The sequence below is a fragment of the Vombatus ursinus genome, unplaced genomic scaffold (genome assembly GCF_900497805.2).
Source record: "Vombatus ursinus unplaced genomic scaffold, bare-nosed wombat genome assembly UNPS02014793.1, whole genome shotgun sequence".
Taxonomy (NCBI): Eukaryota; Metazoa; Chordata; class Mammalia; order Diprotodontia; family Vombatidae; genus Vombatus; species Vombatus ursinus.
Window position 1 is genome coordinate 5,980,955 of NW_020954571.1, and position 14,338 is coordinate 5,995,292.

Sequence of the window (14,338 nt, forward strand, 5' to 3'; positions counted from 1 at the left end):
TTCTTTGGGATATAGCCCTCAAAGTACTATTGCTGGGTCAAAGGGTATGTACATTTTTATAGCTCTTTGGGCATAGTTCCAAATTGCTTCCAAAATGGTTGGATCAGTTCACAACTCCACCAACAATGCATTAGTCTTTGAAGATTTTTCTTATCTGTTCTGGGATCTATGGACTTGATTTTTTAAAAATATATATATTTTGATAACTATACTTCAAATATGACTGGTTTCCTTTATAATCCTATGTTGTTTTTGCATTTAAAAATATTATTCTAAGAAGGGATTCATAAGTTTCACCAGACTGCCAATGAGGTCCATGGCATAAAAAAGATTAAACCCCCTGGTATAAGAAATAATGTTGAAAGAAACTCTTTCTCTCTTGTGGACACTCAGGGCTTCCCCTTCATCTTTCTGTTGAAGAGTAACAACACTTCTCTTCTCTTTAAGGGCAAAATACCTTCTCCCAAGCTTGTTCCAGCTGATATCATTAATTTCTCCAGCTAATGTAGGTGGCTTCTTTTTGTATTAAATAAATGAAATGACATAAGAATTAAAAGCTATCAACTAGGAAGCAAAAGTTTAGATGTCAACTGCTTTGGTGAGCTTCCAGGGAGGGACAAATCCTCTGTGTGTGTGTGTGTGTGTGTGTGTGTGTATCTGTCTGTTTGCTGTCTGTCCATCTGTGTCTATTTGTTTCTCACAATCTCCCACTTCCCCTCTTTACCAAGTGGAAGGGAAACAGGAAATAACTGCCCGACAGTTAAGCATGTAGGTCATACATATATATTTATGTGAGTTATCTAAATGCAGCTCCCAAGAAGGCATGATTCATTTCTCTGAAAACCTGCCCACCCACCTCTAAGTGAGTCTTTGATTTCTCTTTGGAAGAGGAGAAGGAGCCACTCTATTCTTCTTTTAGAGGGGATACCAGACTCTTTCTGCTTTCCTAAATATTGCTAGCCTAGGGGCACAATGTTTAGGTTCAAGCTACTTTTTGGCTGCTATCCCTTCAAGAGGAGTGATACCCTAAACTTACACCCTTTTATTTGACTCTTTTCCATCAAATGCTATTACATAAAAGACCATCACAAGTCCTAAATAATGAATAAAGCTATTTATCCAAGCAAATATTAAACAGAAATTGAAGAAGTTATACAAATTAAAATATACCAAAAAATGCAGAGTGAATGAGCTCCCACCGGGATTAAGATACCTTAGCTCAAGTGAGAGTCCCCAGTCACACCCAAGGGGAAATTCTCTGAAATATCTAGGAAAGCAAGCTGGAAATCAGGGGTATGTTTAAGCACCAGCTTCTTGACGTGTATGCTGATTCCCCAAGTCTTTTTTTCCTCTCCATGAGTCTCTCCCTGAAGAGAATCTGGAATATGTGTGCCTCTCATGAAGAAGGAATAGAAAAAAAATGAAGCCCTCATATCAATTCCCCACAACCACCACCCCCGTGTTCGCACACAGCTTGTAGCCATCATTCTTTCCATCAATTTGGAGTCAAGCCTAAGCAGTCACTTGCAAAACACCTTAGGCTTTAAACTGGAGTTACCCTGGGCATAGTGGTCTGGGGCTAAGCTCCCTCTAAGGGGAATGGGGGAAAGTGAAGACATGCTTGGGGGAACTGAAGGCATGATATAGTGAAAAGAGCACTGGCTCTAGAATAATTTGAACTGGATTGAAATCCTAGTTGGGACTCACTACACAGATGACCATGGGCAATATATTTAATTTTCCTGGGCCTCAGTTCCCTCATTTGCAAAATGAATGTGTTGGGTTATATCACCTTTGAGGTTCCTTCAACTCTAAATTTATGATCCTATGACTTGCCCAGCCATTTAGTCCTACCCAACCAATGTCCAGCAGCTTCTGGCTTTGGTCTTTAGCCATTATTTGCAGCAGTGACCTTTAAGAGTCATGGGGACAGGGTTCTCAGGGGCAGAGTTCATCCTTGAAGTCCCAATTCAGTTCAATCTTCTTGCTGGCTTGGCTGAGATGGATTCCCCAGATCTTCTTCCCAGTGTCTTCTCCAGCAAAGACATGATAAATACCATGGGTTCTTTAGATTCTAGATAAAAGTCTGCCTGTTTGTCATAAATACTTCACTGCCCTGAATCTCCCTGGCAATGGTTACTATAATGCTAATCTAGGGGCACAATGAATGTAATAAATGATAAATTAAATAATTTTTTCATGTAAATTATTACTCCCAGCACCTGGCCTGTGTTTGTTCCCCTAATTCCCATGATATTTTTTTAGTTTAAATTTTTTAAAATATATTTCATGCATATCTTTGTTTTTATATCACTTTTACTTCCTAATGGATCCTTCCTCTAACCCACTTCTAGAGAGCCATCTCTAATAAAGAAAAAAAAAAAGAAGACAAAAAAGAAAATTGACCAGTATATTGAAAAAGTCTGATATTATATGCAGCTTTTGACACACATAGTCCTTTAGCTTTGCAAAGAAGTTGGGTAATGAGCCTTCTTATATCTCTTCTTTGAAGCCAGGCTTGATCATTATAATTTTGAAGTATTCAGTTTCCATTGTTTTGTGGTCATTTCCATTGCTGTAGTCATGATGTTTTTCCTAGTTCAGCATACTTCACTTTGCCTCAGTTCATGCTTCTGTATTCAACATTTCCTATTAGAACATAATACATTCCATTATATTCAAATACTACAACTTGTTTGGCTTTCTCCAATCAATTAGCATCCAATTGATTTCCAGTTCTTTGCTATTACAAAAAGTTTTGCAATAAATATTTTGGTATGTAAGTGGGTTTTCTTTTGGTAATTGACTTCATTGGGGGTAGATGTCTCCTAATGAGAACTCTGGGTCAAAGGGTAGGGACATTTAAGTCACTTTCTTTGCATGGACCCATTATAGTTCTACCAGCAGTACATTAGCATCCCCATCTTGCCACAACCACTCCATTGTTGACTTCCCATGTTTTATCATCTTTGCCAATTTGCTGAGCATGAGGTGAAACTTCAGAGCTATTTTTTTTACACTTTTCTCATTATTATTAGTGACTTGGAACATTTTTTCACATGACTAAATGTGAGGGACTGTCTGATGTTGACTACTGCCAAGTAACGGTTGTGGCAAGATGGGGTAGGAACAAGATATTAGGGAGTGACCGGAGTTCACGCTCCCGAGGCAGGGGCTGTGCTAGGCGGAGTTGTGGTGAACTGGGATGGGCTGGATATGGAGAAGTAACCAGAGCTCACGCTCCTGAGGCAGTGGGCGTGCTATGTGGAGCTGTGATAAGCTGGGGAAGGAACAGAATACAAGGAAGTAGCCGGAGCTCGTGCTCCTGAGGCAGGGGGCTGTGCCACGTGGGAGTGGGACTGCAGAGGACGAGTTCCTTTTGCTTAGTCCCCTCCCTAAGTGCAACGTCAACCCCAGACACCTCCTTCCTGTGTCCTTCCTGACTTCCTGGGTCACATACCTTCCCTTTGTGTAGCACTGACCCCAGACGTCTCCTCCCAGTATCTGGGCCTGACTTCCTGGGTCACGTACTCTCCCTTTGTCTATGCACTAATCCCAGACGCCTCCTTCCTGTATCCGGTCCTAGCCTCCTGCGTCACTTCCTCTCCCTTGGTGCGCTAAACTCAGACATCCCCTTCCGGTATCTGACCCTACAATCATTGACTAGTAGGCGGGCTGAGGAGGAGAGGCTAAGTAGGTACTTAAGGAATGGTCCTGGTCGGAGCACGCGCTCTCTTTGCTCCTGCTCTGTTGCTCTGGCCTTCCTGCTTGGCCTTGCTGTGATGGCCTCTGAATAAAGCTCGGGTGTTGTCACCTCCTGGTCGGCTCGTCTCTGTGTGTTTATCCGGGTAGGCTCCGAAGACTGGTAAGTATGACTCTGGCACCTGCTCCTTATAGGAGGAGAGTGCACGGCGCGGCCGGCACCACTAAATAGTCTACAATTTTTCTGAGAACTGTTCATATCTTTTGATCATTTATCTTTGTTATTTGGTATTACACGTGTGTTAGTTTCTTCCCCTCTGTATTATAGGGACAGAGACCACAAAATAGAAGTGGGTATATACACACATACCACATACACACATACATATGAGTGCATATGTGTATGTGCACACACATGTACACATACAGATAATCTGTAAAAGTAATACAGATTATGCATGTGTGAATATGCACATGTATGTGTACGTGTGTTTGTATATGTGTAGCCTATGTGTTTGTTACTAGCCTATATGTGTGTATATGTATATATATACATATACACACATATGAGCTAGTAATACATGAAATGCAACTACAGTGCAACATGGACAGAAGAACTATGGCAGGCAGTGCCACTGAGGCTGGTCACTGATTCCGTCTGCTGGGCACTTCAGAGAACAATAAGAGGAGCCCCACTTTGAGATAAAAGAAGTCAGCGGGGAGTTTTACCCTGCATATACTGGTTTTGGGGAAAAGTTTTCTCAGTACAGAGTGCCATTGTTTTTCTTGAATTCTGCTGTGAAATCTATTTTTCTTCTTCCTTTAAGTACATTTTTCTTGTTTGAGTTGTGTAAGCTGTGCATTTGTAAGAAGAATTTGTGACGATGCAGTATATAATGTCATAAAATGATTCTTCCAGGTTTTCTGAGTGGGGCTACTGAGTCCCCAAGGTGTGCTATCAATCATTTGATCAAATCTAATGTGAAGATTATAGAGAGATCAGTCAATCAATAAGAAGTTTGTAAGTGCATTCCTACTCTATGCCAAGCACTGTGCTAGGAATGATGTTCTTAGATGTTAATTATTCCATTCATCTCTAAATTGGAGCTAATATCCCCCAGGTTTCAGATTTGGCAAGAATGTGCACTTGAGCAGCAATTTAACATTACCCTTTTTCTTGTTAGTCTAGAAGGATACAGTCACGTAGTGATTCAAGGGCAGATGGAGCTGAAAGGTGAGTTGCTTCTCAATGCCTCCCCACACCTTGTAGAGGTATACCTTAGGGTACTGGTGGCAGAAGTGCCCAAGGAGGTGAGGATGCTAACAGATTAGAAAAGCCCCAGTCATCTCTCTGTGACTGCCTTCATCCTCCTCAGCTTCTGAGTGCCATACCAGCCCAAGGCTGTTTCGGCAATAGTTGAAACATGGTCATTAAAGCAGTTATTGTGCTTTATAGCTTATGAACTCTTCTCCCTTTATCTTTACAACCTTGTTTTCCTGCTTTTGTGTAGTTAAATTGCCACACAATGACTTTGAAAATGCTTCCTTATTTCAATTCTCTGTACACAACTGGAATCTGGTCAAGGCTTACATCCCTTGGTTCTGGCTTTGAATGGCCATATTATGGTCATTTCACTACTGCAATCTGTTCCTAATTACAATGACATGTTCCTGCCTTAAGTCCCAGGAAATGTTTGCCTTTACTATGTTCATAAAACCACAAACTCCTGTAATTTCTAAATGAACATGAAAGAGCAATTGTGTTTGGGGTCCCAACAATCTAACTAAACAGGACATTACCTGTGATATCCAGGGGCTTATTGTTTGCTCATGAGGTATAATTGTCATACTGGGTCAACTTATCTGTAAGTATTATTGGGTTATGTTGGTTTTAAAGGATGCTGGTTGCCTGGCCAGTGCCACAGTTGCTCACATACTCTTAGGAAGACATTGTTCTGACTTAGCTATTCTCAGCAATACAATGATCCAAGACAACTCTGATAGATTTTTCATGAAAAATGCTATCCATCTCTAGAGAAAGAACTGATGGAATCTGAATACAGATGAAAGCATACCTTATTAACTTTATTTTTCTTGGGATTTTTTCTTTTGGTCTGTGTTGTTTGTTTGTTTTACAATATGACTAATATGGAAATATTTTTGCATGACTACACATGTAAAGCCTATATCAAATTACTTGTCTTCTCATTGAGGAGGGACAGAGGGAGGGAATATGGAACTCTAAATTTTAAAAATGAATGTTAAAAATTGTTTTTACATGTAATTGGGGAAAAATAAAATATTAAGTAGTATATTATCAAAAAAAAAGGGAAGACATTGTTCTATTGCCTAGGAGATGCCATGTTCATAAGTATTTCTATTGTCTTTTATTAGAAAAACATGCTGCAAAGATTTTTCCCATTTACCTGCTTCTCTTTTAATTTTAACTGCATTTGTTTGTCATGTCACCTTTTCTAAGTCACAAACCCATTTGCAGTCTAGTCCTTCATATTTACTCTATGTAAATCTTTATATTTCAAATATGTTTCTTGTAAAGAACATATTGTTGGATTCCGCTTTCTAACACTGTCCAGGATCAAATACAAAATCCTCTGTTTGACATTCAAAGCTCTTCATAACCTAGCCCCCTCCTACATTTCCAGTATTCTTATACCTACCTCCCCACAATACTGCACTCTTTAATCCAGTCACACTGGTCTCCTTGCTGTTCCACAAACAAGATCTTCTGTCTCTTGACTTTGGGTATTTTCTCTGGCTATCCCTCATGCCTGGAATGCTCTTCCTTCCCACCTTCACCTACTACCTTCTCTAACTTTTTTTAAGTCCCAACTAAAATCCCATCTTCTACAGGAAACCTTTCCCAACCCATCTTAGTTCTGGTGCCATCCCTCTGTTAATTATTATTTGTTTGTGCTATCTTCTAACTTTCAATATCTCTTCCTTTGTGCTTATTTTAAGCTTGTTTATTTGTTGGCTTTCTATTATTTTTTTAAATGCACATTTAGATGGCAGAAACTAGGCATAGACCAGTATCTCACACCCTATACCAAGATAAGGTCAAAATGGGTACATGATTTAGACATAAGGGGTGATACCATAAGCAAATTAGGAGAGCAAGGAATAGTTTACCTGTCAGATCTATGGAGAAGGGAAGAATTTATGACTAAACAAGAGATAGAGGACATTATGAAATCCAAAGTGGATAATTTTGATTACATTAAATTAAAAAGTTTTTGCACAAACAAAACTAATGCAACCAAAATTAGAAGAAAAACAGAAAGCTGGCAAACAATTTTTACAGTCAGTGTTTCTGACAAAAGCCTCATTTCTAAAATATATACAGAACTAATTCAAATTTATGTGGATACAAGTCATTCTACAGTTGATAAATGGTCAAAGGATATGAAAAGGCAGTTTTCAGATGAAGAAATTGCCATAATCATATGAAAAATGCTCTAAATCACTATTGATTAGAGAAATGCGAGATATCACCTATCAGATTGACTAATATGACAGAAAAAGAAAATGAGAAATGTTGGAGAAAATGTGGAAAAATTGGAACGCTAATGCATTATTGGTGGAGTTGTGAACTGATCCAACCATTCTGGAAAGCAATTTGGAACTATGCCTAAAGGGCTATAAAACTGTACATACAGTACAATACAGTACATCAGTACAGTATTGATCTAGCAATACCGCTTCTAGGTCTGTATCCCAAAGAGATCATAAAAAAGGGAAAAGGACCCACATGTACAAAAATATTTGTAACAGCTCTTTTTGCAGTGTCAAAGAATTGGAAATTGAGGGAGTGCCCATCAATTGGGGTATAGCTGAATAAGTTGTGGTTTATGAATGTAATAGAATACTATTGTGCTATAAGAAATGATGAACAGGCTGACTTCAGAAAAACCTGGAAAGACTTGTATGGTCTGATGCTGAGTGAAGTGAGCAGAACCAGGAGAACATTGTACACGGTAATAGCCACATTGTGAGATGACTAACTATGATCGACTTAGCTCTTCTGAGCAATACAATGATCCAAGATAATTCCAAAATAACTTGTGATGGAAAATGCTAACCACATTCAGAGAAAGAACTATGGAGTCTGAATGTAGATTGAAGCATACTATTTTCACTTTTTGTTGTTGTTTTTATTTTTTCTTTCTTGTGGTTTTTCCCATTTGTTCTGATTCTTTTTTCACAACATGACTAATGTGGAAATACATTTAACGTTATTGCACAGGTATAACCTATACCAGATTGCTTGCTGTCTTGGGGAGGGAGGAGGGAAGAGAGAAAGGGATACCAATTTGGGACTCAAAATTATACAAAAATGAATGTTGAAAACTATCTTTATATGTAATTGGAAAAAATAAAATACTATTAAGGAAAAAAATAAAATATGCATTCAGTTTATCAATCCTCTCCTTTTTTATTTTACTAATGCATATTTTGGAGATGTAATTTTTCTTGAGGACTGCTCTAGTTACATCTTAGAAATTTTGGTATGTTGCTTCACCATAACTTTCTTTCACATAATTATTAACTGTTTCTCTGATTTGTTCTTTGACCTATTCATTATTATTAAGTTTTCATTTAGAGATATGTCTTTAGGTTTTGCTCCCTGAACTAGTTATTATTTTTATTGTATTGCATTGCATTATTATTTACTATTTTTGCTTTTTTCCATCTATTTGAAATATATCTATGATCTAATACGTGGTCAATTTTTGTAAAAGTTTCACGTACTGAGAAATATGTGCATTCTTTAGCATTGTCTTTAGAAGATGCCATAAGTCTTTTAGCTCTAGTTTCTCTATCAATTTGTTCAATTCTGTATTATCCTTTTTGTTTATCTTTCTTTGAGACTTGCTCGAAGCTAAGAGAGCAACATTAAATTCTCCTGCTATTATTATCTTACTACTTATAGCTTCTTTTAATCCAGTTAATTTTCCCTTCTGCATTTAGATTCTAAGTCATTTTGAGCCTATTAATTCAATATTGGTATTGATTTATTGTATATGGTTCCTTCCAGCATAATAAATTTTTCTTGTTTATCTCTATTTTTGTTGTGAATTTTGACTTTTGTTTTGTCTAGTAGAATGATTGCATGTCCCTTCTGCAATTTCTGGTGAGTGCAGAATATTCTTGTGTTATCCAAATTTCCTTTCCTTTATATTTAAAGGTCTTTCTTCTAATTCCATGGGGATTTTGTTTTTTGTCATTGGAATTGTTCAATTTAACAGTTATGTAACTTAGAGTTTGAAGCATAGGGATTTCTTTCTGGAAGTGATCTGTTTATTCTTTTGGTTGGCACCTTGCTTTCTGTGTTTAGGTATTTAGGTAATTTGTAAATTTCTGTAAAGAATAGTTTTTATCTTGTGTTTTAGTTGGTAGGCTTCCAGATGTATTATGCATTCTGTAGTTATTTCAAATGAAGCTTATCTTTGTATCTTTTTTTGTATCTTTTCCTACTGGGTTTTGTTGACAATATGCAGAAAGGCCAATGATTTTTGTCTCTGGATCTCTTACTTTAATTCTAATTTCATTTTTTATTCCTTGCTTTATTTTTTTTAGCCACTCTTGTGATCCTTGTGGCTGAGTTATTTTCCCCCCTTTGAGTCTCTGATTGTAGTTATTGTGGAGTTACTCCCTTCTATTTTTGTCTTTTGGTCTTCTCTTTACAAATAGTATTTCTTAATTGTGACTGGTATTTTCTTCTCTTTATTCATATTTTCCCATCTCAGTTTGTGGATTGGGGCTTGGTACTAGCTAGGTCCATGACCTGCCCCTTCTCAAACTCTTGGAGGATTTGGGTACACTTTGTTTGGTCCTGTCGCCTCTGTAAACTGGATGTTTCTGTCACTGCCATTATGAATGGGGTAGCTGGTATCAATGCTTACCTTCTGCCTCAGTTTCTTGTTTCTATCTCATTCTCCTGGCACACCAATGTAGATACAGGCCTTGTCCCTTCTCTGTCTCTTTCTCCTTGAATAATCCCAAATTAGCAGTTTGTCTGCTCTCTGCTTTGTCCCTGGAAGGCCCTGTTTGGATGTTGGAGATTGCACTCTCTCTTTTGGCCTCCTTCAAGGCACCCCAACTTGCACACAGGCACTGAGTTGGCCCCATCTCCTGCTGTGGTTTTCAGTATTCCAAGGAGTACAAGAAACTGGACCTTTCTCCCTGAGTGACCTATGGAGGTAGGCCCCCTCTCCTACTTCTGTTCCAGCAGGCCAAGCCAAGGTCTTACTGGCTTTAGGCCCAAATTATCAGAGCTCATTGGCTTCCAATATCCCCAATGTCTCATTGTAGGCTTTAATTCCATTGATCAGAGCTCAATCCAGGTTCTCTGGTACGAAGTTCCTCCCAGTTCCCACAGACTTCTGGCTCTCTTTGCACAATCCTGGACTAGATAGAGGAATTTAATTTGATTTCTCTTCAGCTTCCTGGATCTCCTCTATCCGGTACCTTTTAGGGTATACATGGGAGAGCTGGGCTTTTTGATGTCCTTTTATATCACCATCTTAACTGGAAATAGTTGTTTCTCTTTGTAGACATTAGCAGGAATGTTGTATAACAGCATATACTTGTGAACAACATGGTATTTCACTGCCATGGCACAGTCAGGGCAAAGTTGATACTATTAGCATTTTCCTGCCTCATATAAATTCAGGAACCTGTAAAGGATCTCTAGAGGAAGAAAATTAAAATACTTTTTCCCTGTCACCTAACGCTCATAATTTCTTTAAGAGGTGAAGGCAAAATGGCTGAACAAGTTGTGGTATATGAATGTAATGGAATACTATTGTGCTATAAGAAATGATGAACAGGCTGACTTCAGAGAAACCTGGAAAGACTTGTATGGTCTGATGCTGAGTGAAGTGAGCAGAACCAGGAGAATGTTGTGCACAATAACAGCCACGTTGTGTGATGACTAATATTGACAGACTTAACCCTTCTCAGCAATACAAAAATCTAAGTCATCTCCAAAGGCCTCACGATGGAAAATGCTGTCCACAAAGAGGAAAGAACTATGGAGTTTGAAATCTGGAGTATTGCAGATCAAAGCATACTATTTGCTAATTTTTTCTTCTGTTGAGTTTTGTTTCCTCTTTCTGGTGGTTCCTCCTATTGGTTCTAATTCTTACTTACAACATCACTAATGTGAAAATATGTTTAATAGGAAAGTATATGCATAGCCTGTCTCAGACTGTGTGCTGTCTTGGAGAGGGAGATGGGGAGGGAAGAGGAGAAAATTTAAAATTCAAAAGCATATGGAAGTGATTGTTAATAATTCGAAATAAATTAATTTTTTAAAAAAGAGGTAAAGGCGAGGGGGAGTTAGGTGGCACAGTGGGTAGAGCTCTGGCCTTCGAGTCAGGAGGAATCAGGAGGACTCAGGAGTTCAAATCCAGCCTCAGACATTTTACATTTACTAGCTGTGTGACCCTGGGCAAGTCATTTAACCCTGATTACCTCACCAAAAAAGCAAAAAAAAAAAAAAAAGAGAGAGAGATAAAAGCAAATCTTTCATTTTAAAATATATAATCTTTTATGCTTAAGATGTAAAAGTCCCAGTAATGTGTGGCAAGGCCAACAAAACTTTAACTGCTGCAGTGTTTTCCACAATGCCTATCTCTGTAATTCTATACCCCCTTTCTTGTTAAATGAGAGGATATGGTTTTGTACCTTGGCATTTTATATCTGGAAATGCCATCAATACGTCTTGTTATGGAATATATATGTGTATGTCCACATTTGTAAATAGTTATATAAAAAGACCTTATCAGGATCTTCTGTACTCGAAATTTATTCCTCACTTTTCTACAGAATCTGAGCTAGAATTCCCATATAGACTCGTCTCTCAGGGAAGAGGGAGGGAACAGGACCCTCTATATGGCTTAAGGGAACATCCCAAGTCCATCCTCCTGGCATTAACACATATTTCATAAAGTGTTCATTGTGTTAATTGTTTTATTTCTCTCACCTCTAAAACCAGCTAGGAAAATCTCCCATTCTTTTCTGAATAATAGCCTTATGCAGAAAGTGTGCCCTGTCAGGCAGTGTGCTAAGTGCTTTACAAATATAATCTCATTTGACCTCACAACAACCCTGAAAGGGAGGTGCTATTATTATCCCCATTTTACAGTTGAGGAAACTGAGGTTAAATGATTTGCCCATTTACATAGCTATGAATTGTCTGAGTCTGGATTTATACTCACATGTTTCTGACTTGAGGTCAAATATTCTAACAACTGTACTTCCTAGCTGTCAAAAGAACCTATAAACCATGTGAACTAGCAAACATATTGCCTAACGGCCAAGTAGAGTGATATGACAACCAAGAACAGATACTTTAGGCATATGTGGAGATGTTCTTTCTCCATTGCCTGGGATAGAGGGGAAGGGGGCTGGGTGGGTAGTAGGATATCCTTGATGGTTCATTTATAGTCTATATAAATATTTATAAAATCTAATAGAAAATTATGTGAAGTATTGCCTCACCAAAGAGTGAGAGCACAGCAAATTTACAGAAAATTTGTCGAGAGATGCAATTAAGACAGATTATTTTTAAGAATGAAACCAAGACCCATATGTACAAAAATATTTATAGCAGCTCTTTCTGTGGTGACAAAGAATTGGAAATTGAGGGGAAGTCCATCAATTGGGGAATGGCTAAATAAGTTGTGGTATATGAATGTAATGGAATACTATTGTGCTATAAGAAATGATGAGCAGGTGGATTCCAGAAAAAACTGGAAAGACTTAAAGGAACTGATGCTGAGTGAAGTGAGCAGAATCAGGAGAACATTGTACTCAGCAACAGCAACATTGTGTGATGACTAACTAACATTGACCAACTCATCTCCTCTCAGCAATGCAAGGATCCAAGACAACTCCAAAGGTCTCATGATGGAAAATGTTATCCACATCCAGAAAAGGAACTATGGAGTCTGAATGCAGATCGAAGAACATTATTTGATCTCTCTTTTTTTTTCTTTTTCTTTTTGTTTGTTTCTTCTTTCTCATGGTTTCTCCCATTGGTTCTAATTCTTCTTTACAACATGACTAGTGTGAAAATAGGTTCAACATCAATGTACATGTAAAGCCTTTATCAAATTTCACACTGTCCTGGGGTGGGGGGAGGGGAGAAATGTGAAGAAAATTTGGAACTCAAAATCTTATGGAAGTGAATGTTGAAAACTAAAAATAAATAATTTTTTTAAAAAAGAATGAAACTAAGACAACAGATTTTTAAAAAGGAAAAGGTTTGTTAAGATTTCTATAATAAACTATTTTCTCTATCAATAACAATGGAGCCATTGTATTTGGATTCCAGTATCAGAATCCCCAATGTGCTTAGAAGGAAAGTAGAAATGATATGAAGGAAGGTGGCAAAGGGAGAAGGGAATAAATATTTTTATAGGCTTATCATATATATAGGGGTGTATGGGTGTTGAAGGAGGACAAACACCTCTGGTGTGAGCTCTTTTCAGGGTTATTCATTCACCTTTGGTGTCTACCTGGCACTCAGCTCTCACCTGTGGCTCCAAGAAGTTGCAGCATGTGCAGTGGCCACACCCTAGTAAACCATCTTGACAGATGGGCTAAACCAGGTAACCAAAGGACCACAAACTCATTGGTAATTGGGGGATAGTAGGATGTGAAGCCTTCCTCCCATGGAATGGGAGGATGAAAATGATTTGTTCCAATGGCCATGAAGGCAGCTGAAGTAGGCACTATGGAAGGCTTAGAGCTTGTTTAGACATCGAAGACACCAATGTCATCCACTACATCTGGGGCCATCTCCAGTTGTCCTGACTTTTGTCCCACCACTGGACTTTGATGACTTTGGAAGAGAAAGACTAATGACTTTGTGCATCAATGTTTCACTTAACTCCAGTTCAGTTAAGCTATCACCCTGTGATATCATTGGTCCTCTTCGAAAATGAAGGACAAAAGGAGTTCCGCTTCCAGGAGCCAAGATGGCAGAGTAAAAAGGTAGTCGAAATGACCCTCCCCTATCAATCTCTGAAATCTCTGAAAATATCACCCCAGAACAAACCCTGGAACAGCTGAACCAGAAGAAAAACAGGGTGCAGCAGTGCAGTAGACCAGGTAGCTAGAGGGATTAACGGGAAAGGCCCCTCTTACCCTGGGGGAAGGGGAGCACTAAGAAACAGGAGTTGCCCAGTCAGCTAGTGGAAAGACCCACTTTAGCACACCAGCAGGAGATTTTGGTGCCTCGGCATTCTACAGCAAATGGGTCTCCCAGTGCCTCAGCAAAAATAAGGGAAGCAGCACTACAAAGGGCCCCAGTCAGATAAGCACCCAGCAGCATTCGTCTGAAAGGAGCTGAAGAAAGCAACCTAGAGGTGCCCAAAAGTTCCAGCCTTGTTGATTCCATCCCAACACCAGGTAAGTGTCAGAACCCTACAGCCTCCAACTGCCAACCAGGAGGAGATCCCGAAGCCCAGGTGGTCGAGCAAGCAAACACCAACAGTTGGATCTCCGAGTGCCTCAGTGAGGGCAGGGGAACCGGTGAAAACCATCTCAGAAAACCACCAGGTGCCTCGGCATTCTACAGCAAAGGAATCTCCCAGTGCCTCAATAG